At 37.6% G+C, this 15,880-nt stretch overlaps 1 protein-coding gene and 1 long non-coding RNA gene across 9 annotated transcripts in view; one reads left to right on the top strand and one right to left on the bottom strand.

Annotated features, from left to right (window-relative positions):
* ADGRL2 (adhesion G protein-coupled receptor L2) overlaps positions 1 to 15,880 on the top strand; it is a 625,339-nt gene that overhangs the window by 197,157 nt on the left and 412,302 nt on the right. The gene's annotated exons all lie outside the window — the stretch shown is intronic.
* Positions 12,347 to 15,880, bottom strand: part of LOC132673195 (uncharacterized) — a 29,442-nt gene continuing 25,908 nt past the window's right edge. The window contains exons 2-3 of the long non-coding RNA XR_009607909.3: positions 13,826 to 13,914; positions 12,347 to 12,659 (exon numbers count right to left, since the gene is read on the bottom strand). This is a non-coding gene — a long non-coding RNA (uncharacterized LOC132673195). The remainder of the gene's footprint in view (positions 12,660 to 13,825; positions 13,915 to 15,880) is intronic.

Here is a 15,880-nt window from a genome sequence, read left to right as displayed (position 1 = left end):
CTGAGAGCTTTTTCCCTGAGATCAGGAACACGACAGGGATGCCCACTGTCACCGCTGCTGTTTAATATAGTGCTGGAAGTTCTAGCATCAGCAATCAGACAACAAAAGGAAATCAAAGGCATCAAAATTGGCAAAGATGAAGTCAAGCTTTCGCTTTTTGCAGATGACATGATATTATACATGGAAAATCCGATAGACTCCACCAAAAGTCTGCTAGAACTGATACATGAATTCAGCAAAGTTGCAGGATACAAAATCAATGTGCAGAAATCAGTTGCATTCTTATACACTAACAATGAAGCAACAGAAAGACAAATGAAGAAACTGATCCCATTCACAATTGCACCAAGAAGCATAAAATACCTAGGAATAAATCTAACCAAAGATGTAAAAGATCTGTATGCTGAAAACTATAGAAAGCTTATGCAGGTAATTGAAGAAGATATAAAGAAATGGAAAGACATTCCCTGCTCATGGATTGGAAGAATAAATATTGTCAAAATGTCAATACTACCCAAAGCTATCTACACATTCAATGCAATCCCAATCAAAATTGCACCAGCATTCTTCTCGAAACTAGAACAAGCAATCCTAAAATTCATATGGAACCACAAAAGGCCCCGAATAGCCAAAGTAATTTTGAAGAAGAAGACCAAAGCAGGAGGCATCACAATCCCAGACTTTAGCCTCTACTACAAAGCTGTCATCATCAAGACAGCATGGTATTGGCATAAAAACAGACACATAGACCAATGGAATAGAATAGAAACCCCAGAACTAGACCCACAAACGTATGGCCAACTCATCTTTGACAAAGCAGGAAAGAACATCCAATGGAAAAAAGACAGTCTCTTTAACAAATGGTGCTGGGAGAACTGGACAGCAACATGCAGAAGGTTGAAACTAGACCACTTTCTCACACCATTCACAAAAATAAACTCAAAATGGATAAAGGACCTGAATGTGAGACAGGAGACCATCAAAACCTTAGAGGAGAAAGCAGGAAAAGACCTCTCTGACCTCAGCCGTAGCAATCTCTTACTCGGCACATCCCCAAAGGCAAGGGAATTAAAAGCAAAAGTGAATTACTGGGACCTTATGAAGATAAAAAGCTTCTGCACAGCAAAGGAAACAACCAACAAAACTAAAAGGCAACCAACGGAATGGGAAAAGATATTTGCAAATGACACATCGGACAAAGGGCTAGTATCCAAAATCTATAAAGAGCTCATCAAACTCCACACCCGAAAAACAAATAACCCAGTGAAGAAATGGGCAGAAAACATGAATAGACACTTCTCTAAAGAAGACATCCGGATGGCCAACAGGCACATGAAAAGATGTTCAACGTCGCTCCTTATCAGGGAAATACAAATCAAAACCACACTCAGATACCACCTCACGCCAGTCAGAGTGGCCAAAATGAAGAAATCAGGAGACTATAGATGCTGGAGAGGATGTGGAGAAACAGGAACCCTCTTGCACTGTTGGTGGGAATGCAAATTGGTGCAGCCGCTCTGGAAAGCAGTGTGGAGGTTCCTCAGAAAATTAAAAATAGACCTACCCTATGACCCAGCAATAGCACTACTAGGAATTTATCCAAGGGATACAGGAGTACTGATGCATAGGGGCACCTGTACCCCAATGTTTATAGCGGCACTCTCAACAATAGCCAAATTATGGAAAGAGCCTAAATGTCCATCAACTGATGAATGGATAAAGAAATTGTGGTTTATATACACAATGGAATACTACGTGGCAATGAGAAAAAATGAAATATGGCCTTTTGTAGCAACATGGATGGAACTGGAGAGTGTGATGCTAAGTGAAATAAGCCATACAGAGAAAGACAGATACCATATGGTTTCACTCTTATGTGGATCCTGAGAAACATAACAGAAACCCATGGGGGAGGGGAAGGAAAAAAAAAAAAAAAAAAAAAGAGGTTAGAGTGGGAGAGAGCCAAAGCATTAGAGACTGTTAAAAACTGAGAACAAACTGAGGGTTGATGGGGGGTGGGAGGGAGGGCAGGGTGGGTGATGGGTATTGAGGAGGGCACCTTTTGGGATGAGCACTGGGTGTTGTATGGAAACCAATTTGACAGTAAATTTCATATATTAAAAAAAAAAAAAAAAAAAAAAAAAAAAAAAGAATTAGCCCATTGAAAAAAAAAATAAAAAATAAAAAAATAAAAATAAAAATAAAAATAGGGGATGGGATATATACACTGAATAGAATGTTTTTGTATAGATACACAACACAGATACAGAAACCGACAACATTGTTTATTTTCAAGGAAGAAAAACTTGGTGGCTAGGATACAGGGATGACAGACTTCTCACACCCTTTGTATCTTTTGAATCAGAATCTTTTGTGGGTATTAGTATTCAAAATAAATTGAACTGTAACAAACTTTAAATACCTTAGTTTGTGACTAACAGTTGTGACTGGTTTCAAGCATGTATTTTCTAATTAAAGGGAGAATGGCTTAATGGTGTGTTGGAGTCAGCTCCTTTCAAATAGGTAGGCTTGGACTCTAAATACCAATTAGAGAAGCAACGTTTAAAAAGCACCCAGAGGAGTGCCTGGGTGGCTCAGTCAGGTAAGTATCCGACTCTCAATCTTGGCTCAGGTCATGATCTCACAGTTTCATGAGTTCGAGCTCAGCATCCGGCTCTGAGCTGACAGTGTGGCAACTGCTCAGGATTCTCCTTCTCTCTCTGCTCCTCCCCCGCTCATACTCTCTCTGTCTCTCTCAAAATAAATAAACTTTTAAAAAAAAGCACCCAGAAAGAGCCTAATATTCTACATGTGGGAAAATGTCAAAATGGACACCCTAAGTATACTTTCTGACGTAATTTATAAAATGTCTTCCCAACTCTCCGTTTCAGTGGCATTGTGTTGATAGCTTGCAATTGACTGATGGAGACATTTACGCCAAGGAAATCCGTGAACACTACAAACCAGGGTTTTATTAGCACCGTGGAGCGGGGGGGGGGGGGGGGGGGGGGGGTGGGGGTTGGTGGCGGGGGGGGGGGGGGGGTGGAGCCAGTGATTAGACAGTTCCCAGCACAGCACTGACTCAAATATTCTAACTCTTGCCATGATTTCTTTTTGACTTTCGAGTTACTTGACATCCTTTCCTAATAAATGGGTTGATATTTACTTGACAGTGAAGCTAAGAAGAGATGAATGAGAAGGAAAGATAAGCATGGCGAGCTAATAATGAGCAGTATATCCTCACTTTGATGTACAACCAGTGGCACCCATTGAAAAGGATGAGACCATGGAGATACCTTTGACTGTATCTTCCCAGTTTAAATGTACAGAGAATTTTCTATGTCTCATTTTTAAACAAGTATATAAAAGCTAAAGAGATAAAATTAAACAGATTTGCAAGCTTATTTTGTTTCCTTGTATCATATAGTGCATCTCATTTAATATTTGCTTGTTTTATTAATAATTGAAACCAACTTTGCAGCACATAGGCATGCAGAATAACTTTTGACCCTATGGGAATTAATGTCTAGTGACAGTGGTCCAGAAATGATACGAGTTATGATAATAAAAACCCTGGTCAGCTCTTTTGCACTTTATGTACTGTAGATATTTTCCTTACAAGAATGCCCCCCTTCACATGGAAGTTGTACAAATTTATCTAGATAGAATAGCTTGATAAGTAGCAAACTACTTGCAAATAGATATGTGGCCATAAAATAAAATTAACCTTTTTAAAATAAACATGATGAAAGAGAAAACAAAATGTCATACGCATCTTCAAAGGAAAATTACTTTGAATTGTAAAAAAAGAAATGTAATGTTTAATATTATTCTGTTAAACTTTTATAAGCCCCAGTTAGGACTCCTTTCTACTAAGGTTTTTCTCTGAAGTGAATATATGTTCAAGAGGGAAAAGATGTTGTCTGTCTTGGGGAAATGTTTATATTGTTTTCTGCTTCAAAACCAGCTCCTGCTGATGTAAATGGCCTACCTTACCATTACCTGCATCAGTACTGCCCCAAGGAAGCTATTTCAAATATACAAATTCTCCATATTTGGGAAATAAAAATTAAATCAGACTATTTTCCCCGATTTGTTTTTAAAATTCTGAGTTTGCTAGGGGCAAAGCAAATACAAGTCCACCTGTTTAGACAGCTTGATAAGCATATTTACCTTATTTGCAAGAGTTGTATTGACCATTTTGAGATGACCCCGATTGCGACATTTCTCTGGCTAACCAAGTTAATGGATATGTTTTAGGGGTATAAAAAATCAAAAGCCAATGGTATTTAAATCTCTTCTAGCTGTAAAAGTTGCTAAAGCAAAAACAAAAATCCATATATAAAAATCAAAATGTTTTTATTCAAGAAATGCAAATTGAGCGTTTGATCTGCCGGATATGGTTACGTCACCAAAAAATTGCCAACATGTATCTGCCTTTAGGAACATCAAAGATGAAGTTGATCATTTATCAGCTGTATGAGCCTGAGCGAGCCATATAGCCTCCTTAAACCTCAGTTTCCTCATCTCAAAGCAGCGTTAGTGTGATAAAATAGGCAGTGGGCATACAAAAATGAATGACCCAGTGAGTACTATGGGGATTAGAAATTCTTTGGAATAGAAGATTCTTTTCTTTTTTAAGTTTTTTAATGTTTATTTACTTTTGAGAGAGAGGGAGAGACAGAGGCATGAGTGGAGGAGGGGCAGAGAGAGGGAGACACAGAATCCCAAGCAGGCTCCAGGCTCTGAGCTGCCAGCACAAGCCCGACGCGGGGCTTGAACTCACGGACTGCGAGATCATGGCCTGAGCCGAAGTCTGATGCTTAACCGACTGAGCCACCCAGGCACTCCTAGAATAGAAGATTCTTTAGAATAGAAACAGACTCTTGTTCTTATTGGTAACTTAAGCACTCAGCATAGTGCCTGGCATACAGTGAGCACTCAGCTGTTGCAGGATTCCAGTGACCAGCCGTTCATTATTGGTTGATGTAGAAAGAAAATCCATGGATAAAACAGAATTTTTACTCCATCTTGAAGGATGGCAGGGTCTGTATTGATGAGGAGAATAGGAAAGGATATTACAAATGCGGAAAATATCAGGAGCCAAACTCTGGACAGAAAACGAGAAGAGAGTGTTACGAGGACAGTGAATAAGATTTCCAGACTAGAACTGAGAGCACATGGAGGTAAATGTAAACATTGCTAGGAAAGGTGAAAAGAGATTTATGAAGAGCGTTAAAAACCAAGCGGAGGAGTGTGGGCTTTATTGGGTAAGTAAATGAGCAGTGGAGGAAAGACATGATGAAAAATGCTGTTTTAGGGAGTTAACCTGGCAGTGATGGGGGGACGGAATCCAGGAAGGAAGTTGGAGCTAAGGATCCACAGGGGGAGGTCTATGCAGCAAAACAGCTGGTGTAGAGGTGAAGGGCAGGGGAAGCAACAAGGGAGGAAGAGATTTGGGAGAGATGCTAAAGTATGAATCCAGAATGTTTAGTGACTTGTAACATGAGGCATGAGGATGAGGGGCCAGGAAGATAGGATAAAGTTGGTGCTAATAATGGACTGTAGCAAGAATAGACAGCGTGTTTCAGATGCCCGGTGGCACACTTCTGAGAATAACTGCATTATGTTTTAAAATGAACTACCCAATACATATTGGATACAATTAAGTATTTATTGGATGCTTACTCTTTGTCCAGTCTGTACGTGGTGCCATGGGGAATATAAAGGAAGTAAGTCAATGGCATAGCTGTCCTCAAGATACTGATAAAGATGAATATTAGGATATTAAGAGGCACCTTACTGGCTCAGTTAGAAGAGCATGTGACTCTTGATGTCAGGGTTATGAGTTCAGGCCCCATGTTGGGTGTAGGAAATTATATATGCCTACATATATATACATATATATACATACATATATATACATACATATGTACATGTATATATACATGTACATATGTATGTATATATATAACTATGTCTTACAGTGGTGGGTTGACTTTCCCAGTGTAACAAAGCCAGAAGATAATAGAGTCAGGAATAAAATCCCAGCAGTTGTGACCCCAAAGCCCGCAGTCTCACCATGTATGGAAGTCACTAATGGATGACAGAAGACTGGATACAATTGAGGAACACCTGCAGTATCCTGCATTTTGTTTTAGGGCAGGAAGGAGAAAGACAGGGCTTACAAGAGAAGTTGAATAGGCACCTACACAGAAGGGAATGGAAGTGGGAAGATCAGCCTGATTGTTGCATGAGGGTGAGTAATGAAGAGGAGACAGAAGGTGTAAATCGGGGCTGCATGACTGCTGCAGGGCTAACGGAGTTGTGACTCAGCACACACTGCAATCAATCAATTAATAAATACTCACTGATCACCAGGCATCTTTCCAGTAGAGACAGGCCCAGGAGCTCAGAATGAAGGGGCCTCCCTCTCCCATCTCCTGGGCTGCAGCTTTTCATATCAGTGCGGGCCCAGGATGAGGTCCAGCACCTTATTTCAGATCCATTCAAGCTGCTCCTTTCTCTGGATGGTACCACCTCAAAAACATCCCTGCAATCTTCTTCACCACACTCAGCCTCACAGCGTTCAGTCTTATTATGCTGGGACAAAACCTCTAGAGGGGATCCAAGGGGAGTATATTTTCAATGTATGGAATGGATCAGAGAGGAAAGGAACAGAGTGTAGAAGCATAAGTACCTAGCACTTTCCCTGATGCAGACCTGGTACACAATAAATATTTGTTGAAATAAGAAGGAAACTTAAAGAAGATGTTCTGGTCATCAAAGTTTGAAGAAACAAAGACTTGTACTAGCAGAAGAGGAGAATTAGGATGGAATCAAAAGACATTTCATGGGAAAAAGCCAACACAATAGACTAGATATGTGGAGAAGGAAAGAAAAGAGGCATGGGTCTCACTAAGGTTTTGAACCTGTATATTTGAGAGGAGGTGATATAATGAACAGAAATTCCAAGAATTAAATGTTTCTTTAGGGTAGGAGTTATCTCTGTGGTTCTCTGTTGTAATCTAGGAACTAGCAGCATACTTAATAAATAGTGGACAGGCAATAAATAATTAGGGTGTTGAACAAATAATACACAGTACTAGTTTTGAGAAGAAAAGCACTCTCGTATCCTCTCGGTGTGAGTCTCACTTCAGAGCAATGACATTTCCTGCCAGGAATCCATGTCTTAATGAACCACTGTTATGGAAGGGACTTTGTTATATCCCTTAATAAGTTAAAGCAGAAAAAAGCAAAAGAATAATTAATAATAATAATAATAATAATAATAATAATTTGAGTACCACTACCCTAAGGCCTAGCACAAATGCTTAGTGGTATCTTTGATTTAAGGTTAGAAGGAGAATCCTAACTGGAAAGAAAGGCCTGTGTTAGGTGTTGGCTGAATTCCTGAAACGAAACAACTGCAAGATGGATTTATCAGGAAGGTCAATGAACCCCTCACGTGCATGAGCCCCTACATCTAATTTCTTAAATTTTTATAAGCTTCATCTTTGAACCACAGCCACATATTAGGTTCAGCTGAGGCAAAAAAACTATTTGAATTTCTCTATTGCCATTTCCTCATCCCAGAGACCTGGAGTTTACACCCTAGACTTGGAGTTGAGTTAGAACTGAGTTTGAATTCCAGTTATGCCATTTATAAACTCCATGGCTTTGGTCCACTATTTCTAATTTCCTCGTCTGCAAATGGGAATACTAGTGCTAATACTGTGACCCTTCAGGGTTATTATAAAACCTAAATGTGCATAAGAGTTCAATAAATTGTACCTCTATTATTATTACTAATTAGTCCAGTGATTCTCATCCTCATTTTTCCCATTTCCCATTTAAAATTTTATACATAATTGACATTTTGTTACAAATCCTTAGGAGCCTATTAAATAAGACTACTATAACTTTTCCTTTACTTTGTAAGTTCTCCTGCTCGGAGAGTTTCTGGATATGTTGATCTGCAAGAGCTATGTACCAAATTCAGAACATATATTTCCTTTTTTAAAATTTTTGCCATCTCCACCTCCACTGAGTGTAAGTCTAAGGTTAAGCATTAAACTGTTATGAATAATAATTTGGCCTGTATATTTATCATCTCACCAAGTTATTCCAAGGAATTTTTCAGCCTGAACAAAAACTAAATTCAGATAATAATTTAGTGGTCCTTCTTACCATCTGGAAACCCCAAAAAGCCATGTGAAATCAATGAATAAAAGAGTATCATTTAGGGGCTCCTGGGTGGCTCAGTCATTTGAGTGTCCAACTCTTGATTTCAGCTCAGGTCATGATCCCAGAGTCATGGGATCGAGCCCCTCGTCTGACTCCGTGCTCAGCGTGGAGCGTGCTTGAGATTCTCTCTCTTGCTTTCTCCCTCTGCCCCTCTCCCCCTCTCTCACTCTCTCTCTAAAAATGAAAATTTTTTTAAAAGAGTATAATTGGTTTCACAATAATGACCAACTGAAGAGTGATTAGAATTATTTACATAATCATCTTTTAAAGAAAAGTGGACTCACACACTTTTTGTTGTTGTTGTTGTTGGAGGGAGCTCTCACATACATTTGCCCTTAAATATGTTCCCCTGAATTGGTTTTCCAACAAATACCTACTAATTACATTATTCTGGCATAGGAAGAAATGGATTAGGCCAAACTTTCCCAATTTTTTAAACTCTGGGCTGTCCTTTCTTGAGTAGTTGTATATATTTTAATTCTTTAATTAAAAAATATAAAATACCAGAAGCCACTCTGAATTCCATAATGCTTTCAGATGAATTTTATCTGAATAATCTTAATAGCAGCTACACACATTGGAAGCATTGCAATAGAAATGTGTGTGAGCTGTATAATATATTCCATTACCAAGGCTGGCGTACATTCTTCTGGAAATAGCTCCGAGTCCAATCCCTCCTCCCACCTAACTTCACCCTAGGCGTCTAAGGGACACCAAGGAGGAGTCATTGTTTTAGGCACTTTAGAATCAGAGGGCAGAATGTCTTTGCTCCTTCTTGCAGGCCTTGACTCCTTCCTAGCGTAAGAGATGGTCACATGAGTTCGGAAGAGAAGGGGAATACATGAGGCACTTTCAGGTCATGGGCTTTTCAGGCAAAGCCTCGCCATGAAAATGTGAGGAAAATCTCCTTTTACAGACCAAAACTTGGGTAAACCCAAGTTCTAATTCTGGTGCTGCCATGCATTGACAGGTAGGTGTCGCCTGAGCACAGTGGGTTTCATTTACCTTATCTTTTGATTGAAGCTGTATTAGAGGATAATAGTCTTCATCTACAGCATGGTTTAGCAGCATCAAAGCACTTTCACATATATTATCTCAATTGATCTCCACGACAACTCTGAGCTAAGACAAGACAAATAATACTATTCCCATTTTTCAGATAAGAGAAGTAAGGTTAGAGATTAAATAGCTCACCCAAGTTAGACTGAATTAGTGTTGGAGGCAGATACCTAGCAAGGTCTTCTGATTCTTGAACTCGTGAGTTTCTGGCTACACGCCACAAACCCTATTTGTGTAAGTCTAGGATTCTAACGATCAGGTTCCATCTTGGAGATTCTTTACATGGTTTATGCCTGAGAATACTCGGTGTCTGGTAAGAACAGAAAAATGCCACTATTGTTTAAAATGTTTTCGAAGGTTAAAGAATCAACAGTAAGCTATCGTAAAGATTATTATTTCAGATACTGGGTGAAAATTGTGATTAAAAAAATTCAATGACAAAAGCATACTTTTGAGAAGTTTCCCTCTCTCTCTTTCCCCCTTTGTTTGTTTCTCAACCCACAATCAGGGCTTGCTGGTTCTAAGATTTTTGGCATTTCTGGATGAATCTCAGTAATTTGAAATAGCTGCTACGGAGCTGTTGTTTAGTACTTCAGTTCAAGTCAGCTCTAAATGTGTACTACGTAGAAAGAGTTCTTTTCTAAGGCCTGGGACTCTAAGCTTCAAGAATTGTTGAAGGGTTTTGTTTTCCTAGAGCTGTCAAGTTTCTTTGAAAGAACTGAAAAGAAGCAACAAAGGAAGATGTGAGAGTGATTTTAAAATATTTTAAATATCTCTTTGGTTTTCCAATCTCTTTCAAATTAAAGCTCTGTTATTAACCATTCCATAGCTAAATGCCTCTATCTTCGGAATGTTGCTCTGTAATGAGATGACCCTTCTTTACTGTACATGTGTGTGAGTGTGTAAATGTGGGGGTCTCTTTTCCTTTCCTTTCCTTTCCTTTCCTTTCCTTTCCTTTCCTTTTCTTTCCTTCCCTTCCCTTCCCTTCCCTTCCCTTCCCTTCCCTTCCCTTCCTTTCTTTATATTTTCTTTCAGCCTTTTCTCTGAATGGCAAAAGGTTTATCAGAGACCAAAAATTTCTTATCTTTTCAAAGAATTGAATTTGTAGTAAAAATGCCTTGATCTCAACATAAAGATGGAGATGACATGAAAATATATGTAACATTGGAAGAATAATAATACGAAAAAACAGACAGCAGACCAAAATTGTACAGCAAACCATGTTTAAGTGATTTACTTGGGGTTATGTGTTTTTAAAAGCAACATATAAATGCATAGCAGGGTTTTGGCAGATGAAATTGTGTTGTGTTTACTTTAAGGCGCTCGAGGATGATAAACAGTTATTTAGTACAAGTAGTATGCCCATGGTGCAAAGAACACTGAATTAGATACAGTTCCTGCAAAGTAGGTTTGAAATCCAAATACAAATTGGAGAGGCAGAGTATAAAATACCCAGAAAAAGCCTAACACTCTACACATGTAAAAACATCATCATAGGCATTCTAAGTGTACTTGCAGACATAATTTGTAAAATTCCTTAACTACACATACAAACACTGTAAATAGAGTCATACTTTCACAGATTTGATCTGTTCACAGATGTAAGCACATGGATCTTAGATATGCAATTTAAGGGTGGTACGTTTAGCTGCTAAATACAGGCACCCACCTGATAATTGCTATCTTTACTGCTCATCTACCTTACATTTTAAAAGCCTTCCAAATTCCTTTCTAAATTACAAGTTTGCATAAACATGCAAACATTTTTTTTTGTTTCTGAGTAATATATGTCAAACATATTTGAATGAAATCTCCTCTAACTAATTTTTAAATGTTGCATTGCGTCTATGTGGTTGCTGCTGTGTGTTCATTCACTTTATGAAAAAGTGGTACTTTTTTTTTTTAATTGGCAAAATGGACAGTTGAAGAGCTGTTGAAGAAAACAAACCAAATTCTTCATGTGAACAACTGTTTCACATTGATGTCTTGAAACAAGAAAGATTTCTGCTATTTATTTACCAGAGATGAGTACAGATAATTTCATTGTGCATCGATTTTCTCTACAGAGGGAGGAAGTGTGGTCAGCTAAAACAAAGCATTGAAATGGGGAATCAACAGCCACGACTTCTATTCTCATCTCTGTCTTCAGAATTTGCTCTCTTGGAAACTCATTTGATTACCAAGATTCCAGTTTTTTTCATTTCTTTCTTTGTTTCCTTTGGTGTTTTTTTTTGTTTTGTTTTGTTCTTTTGTTTTGTTTTTTGTTTTTTGTTTTTTTCTAACGGACAAGATCAGACTTATAGATAGAATTCTTTGAGTTCTTTTGTTGGCATATTTTAATTGGTCTGCTCTATAATTGATATAGTGATAAAATGGGAGCCAATAGAATTGCCCATCATTCAGGAATATTATCATTGAAGATTCGTGGAACCAAACATTCAGTGAGTGCTTACTGAATGCAAGTCACTGAACAAGGCACTGCGTAAATATAGTTGGTCCTTAAATCACAACAAAATTATGGAACTGTCATTATGTGAAAATAGAAACTTCCCAGTAGGCCAAAACTATATGAATTAAGGATAATGATCCAAAAAAAGATCACTGTGCACTTTAAATACAAAAGAAGTTTATTTTTTAAAATACTTGTTAAACACATTAAAAATTCCAAATCTTTAACCTGCTTGTATTCTGCTTTCAAATTATTATTTTTAAATTTGTGAAATTTATCTACTGTATACATTTGGAAGCTTGGCATGATACCGTATATATTTGGAAATTTTTGATGCCTATTCATATATTTATATATGTATATAAAAAGAACAAAAGTATCATGCTTATGCCTAAAACACATACGTCTATACCTTTTAAATTATGAATTGAATAAACCTGTTATTTTTTCTATTCTCAAGTGTTTTTTTATGCCAGTTCTGTATTCTTGGTTACAGTGAAAAGAAAATTAATTAATTTAATGTTTTTTTTCAAGTTGTTGGCATTCTGTTTATGCTGGCTTTTTAATTTGTCATTGAAAGTATTTCTGGGATTGGTTATTTAACAACAAGTTGTGTGATTTGTGCTCCATTTTGCTTATATTTTGTTCTTCACATCTATATTAGATAAAATCTACTCAGGCTGCTGTAATGAAAAAAGAAAAAGAAAAAGACCAAAACACAGAGGCTCAAATAATATAAAACTTTGTTCTCTCTCACCTGACAATTTAGATGGGCAGGACTGTTGATGTATGGCAGCTGTATAGTATCAGGGATGCAGGCTGTCTCTAATTGCTCAGTCATCCTCAACTGTGGCTCTGTCTCTTGACCCAATATGGCTGCTCCAGCTCCAGCTATCATATTTACCTTCAGCCAGAAGGAAAAGAGAAAAGGATAGAGGGAATTCATGCTTTCTTTGGAGGGCATAATCTGAAATTTTCACACATAACTTCTGAAATGATTCATAGCACATGATCAGGCACAACCACCCTAGAAGACATTATGAAGTACTGAGATGCTCATACCTATACACAGAATCTCTGTACAATAGCTACAAATGCAGCCTCATGCCAGGATATTGAGTTATGTTGAGACAGCATTACAGTGGGTGATTTTTCGAAATGGTATGCAACTCTTAGTAAAGTTTGGAATAAGATAACATAAAAGCCTCCCTCAATTTACAGTGTCTTTGCATTTCTGGGAAAAAAAATAAAAACCATCATGAGGGATGTCATGAGGGATGTAGATCAGTTCTTATTGTGTTAGCTTTCCTCTACATTGCAAGAAATTTACCATCCCTGACCACAAAATTCCCTCCTCTAATTATTGTGACAACCAAAAACAGCTCCAAAAATTTTCCAAAATGTCTCCCAGGAACAGGACAACTCATGTAGACAATTCTAAAACTACAGGCTATGTTGGTGCCTGGTCTAATTTCCAACATATCACAGATAACAATTTTACCAAATATTTGCAATGGTCTAATGAAGGATCATTGAATTTCTAACCGTTAATATCATTTCCACCCATCACCTCAATGCTGCACATTCAAGCCTTTTTTTTTTTTAAGGGCAGCATGCCACTTAAAGGTACCAAATCATATACTTGTTATGAGTTTAGGCTGCTAGACAAAGGAACCCTAAACTGGACAGATGTTTATTTCCCTCTCATGTAAAAGTTTTCCCAGGCATGCCAGGATGGCTAAATCATTGATTATTTGGGGATCCAGGATGCTGCTCTCTTTTTACTATGCCATTTTCAACATAAGTGGATTTCATTTCATGGATCCAACATTGCTGCTGTAGCTCTAGCCATTACATCTGTATGCCAACAGTGAAAGGGAAAAGATAAAGGAAAAAAAGACATAAATAATCCTTCCCTTCAAAGGTAAATCCCCAAAGCTATACAGACAACTTCTGCTTTTCCCAAAACTTAATATGTTTACTTTTGAGATTCCAAAACTATGAATTGTTGGTAACTCTAAGCATCTAGTAGATATTGTTCTATCAGACAGGTGGCATGATGAAATGTACCCCAAACTAGACATTCTAATTCCGGTTGTGCTTCTGACCAGCTTCGAGATCCCAGGCAGATCATTTAACATCTATGATTCTTTCTTCAGCTGCAAAATGAAAATAGAGGAGTTGAATAGACTATTTCAAATTTCCAAAATCTAGAGTATACTATAATGCTTAGAGGACATCTTATGACTCATCTCAGTCTTAAAACTTTATTTTCCTACCTAAATATTTTCTAGTCCATTCATTGCAGGGGATTGATTTGTATTTTCAAAAGTCGTTTTACGAAGTACATCAGGAACACAGAAGTTTTGAGCTTTTTAATGGCCACTGACCAAGAACATTTTGATCGGTCAGTGATATGCTGACGGGGTTACTAAATACACTTTGATGTCATCACAGGTTTGTACCATACAATTGCCATTTGTCTGCAATAAGGGCATGTTTTTGTTTTTTTAGACCTGTTCCCAAACTCAATCTCTTCTCTCTTCGATTACAATCCTGGTTGGATGGCCACTGTCTCTTTTCTACATTACTGCATTAATCTCCTATTTGATTTCCTGCTCCTACTCTTGGATCTTCTTAATACACACTCCCCAAAGTGTCCAAATGATATTTTTTTTTCGTTTTACCTCTTTTACCCATTTATCCCACCTCTCACCCCTGCCTCTGGCAACAAGCAATCCATTCTCCCTATCTAATGGCTTGTTTTGTTGTTGGTGCTGTTTTATTGAAGTATACTTGACACACAATGTTACATTAGTTTCATGTGTACAACGTAGTGATTCGACAAGTTTACACCTTATGCTGTGCTCACCACAAATGTAGCTGCCATCTGTCACCATACAACGCTATTACAATATTATGGACTGTATTCCCTATGCTGTAATTTTCGTCTCGGTGGCTTATTCATTCCATAACTGGAGGCTTGTATTTCCCACTCCGCTTCACCCATTTGGCCCATTCCCCCACATGTATTTTTTTTTTTAGATTCCACATATAACAGAGAGCATACAGTATTTGTCTTTCTCTGTCTGACTTATTTCACTTTGCATAATACCCTTGAGGTCCATCCACATTGTCACAAATACTAAGATTTCATTCTTTTTTATGGCTGAATAATTTTCCATTGTATTTATATACCTTGTCTTCTTTATCCATTCAGCCATCAATGGAAACTTAGGTTGTTTCTGTATCTTGGCTATTGTAAATACTGCTGTAATGAACATGGGGGTGCATGTATCTTTCTGAATTCGTGTTTTCGTTTTCTTTGGATAAATACCCAGAAGTAGAATTGTTGGATCATATGGTAGTTTGATTTTTAATTTTTTGAGGAAACTTCATACTGTTTTCTCCAGTGGCTGCACCAATTTACAATCCCACCAACAGTGCACAAGGGTTTCCTTTTCTCCACATCCTCATCAACACATCTTTTTGATAATAGCCATTCTAACAGCTGTGAGGTGATACGTCACTGTGGTTTTGATTTGCATTTCCCTGAGGATTAATGATGCTAAGCATCTTTTCATGTACCTGTTGGCCATCTGTATGTCTTGCTGGGAAAGTGTCCATTCAGATCTGCCCATTTTAAAAAATCAGATTGTATGTTTTTTTTTTTGCTTTTGAGTTTGTGAGTTCTTTACACATTTCAGTTATTAACCCTTATCAGATATGTGGTTAGCAAATATTTTCTCCCATTCCATAGGTTGGCTTTTCATTGTGTTGATAGTTCCCTTTGCTGTGCAGAAGCTTTTTAGTTTAACATAGTCCCACTTGTTTATTTTTGCTTTTGTTGTGTTTGCTTTTGGTATCAAATTAAAAAACTCATCGCCAAGACCTATATAACAAGCTTATCACCTATGTTTTCTTCTAGGAGTTTCATGGTTTCAGAACTTACATTCAAGACATTAATCCATTTTGAGTCCATTTTGTTTAGGGTGTAAGATAGGGCCCATTGCTATCCAGTTTTCCCAGCATCATCTATTGAAGAGACTGTCTTTTCCCTATTGTATTTTCTTTTTTTTTTTTATTTAAAAAAAATTTTTTTTAACGTTTATTTATTTTTGAAAC

This window comes from Panthera onca, chromosome C1 (assembly GCF_046562875.1).
Source record: "Panthera onca isolate mPanOnc1 chromosome C1, mPanOnc1 haplotype 2, whole genome shotgun sequence".
Lineage (NCBI taxonomy): Eukaryota > Metazoa > Chordata > Mammalia > Carnivora > Felidae > Panthera > Panthera onca.
Note: the sequence above shows the minus strand (reverse complement) of the source record. Positions and strands in the feature narration are given on the sequence as shown.